The following is a 2,003-nucleotide window of genomic DNA, read 5'->3' as shown; positions in this document are numbered from 1 at the left end:
CCCCTACTAGGGATATGCCCGCAACCCAGGTACATGCCCTTGACCGGTATTGAACCTGGGACCCTTCAGTCCGCAGGCCGATGCTCTATCCACTGAGCCAAACCGGTCAGGGCTGTTATTGATTTTTTACAGAGAGGAAGGGAGAAGGATAGAGAGAAACATCAATCAGCTGCCTCTGGTGTGCCCGAAACCAAGGTACATGCCCTTGATCAGAATCGAACCTAGGACCCTTCAGTCTGCAGGCCGACTCTCTATCCACTGAGCCAAACTGGCTAGGGCTCTTACCTCATTCTTTTTTGTGTGTGAAAACTTCATGAATTTGCATGTCATCCTTGTGTAGGGGCCATGCTAATCTTCTCTGTCTTTCCAATTTAATTCACGTGCTGTCGAAGTGAGTGCCCTTTTGCACCCTTGTGAAGCTAAGAAAGCTTAGTAAAGTTTCTTAATAAACTTGCCATATGGTCACATGGTCATGTGTTTTATAAAGTTTGTAAAATATACTTAAATCACAATTGATTAAAACTGCTGTCCCCGCTGGTTGAGTGTCAACCCAGGAACCAAGAGGTCACTGGATCGATTCCCGGTCAGGGCACAAGCCTGGGTTGTGGGTTTGATCCCCAGTGGGGGACGTGCAGGAGGCAGCCGACTGATGATGTTTCTATCTCTCTATCCTTCTCCCTTCCTTTCTCTCTAAAAATTAATAAAAACATTTAAAAAAAAAACTGCTGTCAGAGAAAGGCAAATATCACATGACCTCACTCATATGTGGAATCTAATGAACAAAATAAACTGACAAAATAGATCCAGAGACAGAGAAGCGTAGTAAGACTGCAGAATCTCAGAGGGAAGGCAGGGGAGGGTGGGTGGGAAAGAGATCAACCAAAGAACTTGTATGCATATATGCATGGCCCATGGGCACAGACAGCAGGGTGGTGAGGGCCTTTGGTGGGAGGTGGGGGTGAGTGGGTGTGGGTTAGAAGGGGTCAATGGGGGAAAAAGGGGACCTATGTAATACTTTTTACAATAAAGATTTAAAACAACTGCTGTCCCTTTCCACTGAGTTTCCCTGGTGTTGGAGTTGCCTCAGACATTTTTGAGATCCAGCTAAGTGGAAGTTGATTTGGGGCACATATTTAGTTTGGGTTTACTGGGACATTTATATGTGGTCTATATAACTTCTATTCATAGTTATTACTCAGGAATGGCTTCTGGAAATATTCTTACTGTCTACCCTTTGAACCTAATTTTGTATTCACAAGTGTACTATTTTTTTTAAAATATATATTTTTTATTGATTTCAGAGAGGTAGGGAGAGGAAGAGAGAGAGAAACATCAATGATGAGAGGGAATCATGGATCGGTTGCCTCCTGCACGCCCCACACAGGGGATTGAGCCTGCAACCCAGGCATGTGCCCGGACCAGGAATCAAACCGTGGTCTCTTGGTTCATAGATCGATCCGCAACCACTGAGCCACGCCAGTCGGGTACAAGTGTATATTCTTTTCTTAAAGTCCCACCACCTCACAAACTGTGTAAGCTTCAGGTGCCCGTAAACCTGGCATTTCCTGTGCCTAAGACACAAATGTCACTCAGCTGTTCTTGCTCAAAAACCTTTAGTGTTTTTTTATTGCTTGCAGGATAAAATCTAATATTCATTTTGCAAATGTTTCCCCAGGTGTCTGCATGCATTTATATTTGATGATCCTTTTATCTGCAATGTTAAGTGAAATTTTATGTATCCTCCAAGTCTCCCTGAAATATTTCTTGACAGCAGCAAGCAGCTGCTGAGGCACTTTCTTAGCTCTATTTCGCACCTTGCAAGAGGGTATTTGCGTGCTTACTGGACTTGGATTCCAATTGTTGATTTGCAAGCTTGTCTCCTGCACTAGCTGGCAATTTCTCACTGCACAGTCCCTTCTTTTCTATCACCGTACCCCCAGGGCCTAAGCAACTATCATTGATACACTGATGCACACACTTCCGCGCCCGGCTTTTTTTTTAAA

General features: G+C 44.2%; 1 non-coding gene across 1 annotated transcript; it reads right to left on the bottom strand.

Moving 5' to 3' along the window:
- Nucleotides 1-295: 295 nt before the first annotated feature.
- On the bottom strand, nucleotides 296-399 carry LOC111827474. The gene has a single exon (XR_002831071.1). It is a non-coding gene; the product is annotated as a U6 spliceosomal RNA (small nuclear RNA).
- Nucleotides 400-2,003: the final 1,604 nt, after the last annotated feature.

Source organism: Myotis lucifugus, unplaced genomic scaffold, assembly GCF_000147115.1.
Source record: "Myotis lucifugus unplaced genomic scaffold, Myoluc2.0 scaffold_169, whole genome shotgun sequence".
Lineage (NCBI taxonomy): Eukaryota > Metazoa > Chordata > Mammalia > Chiroptera > Vespertilionidae > Myotis > Myotis lucifugus.
Note: the sequence above shows the minus strand (reverse complement) of the source record. Positions and strands in the feature narration are given on the sequence as shown.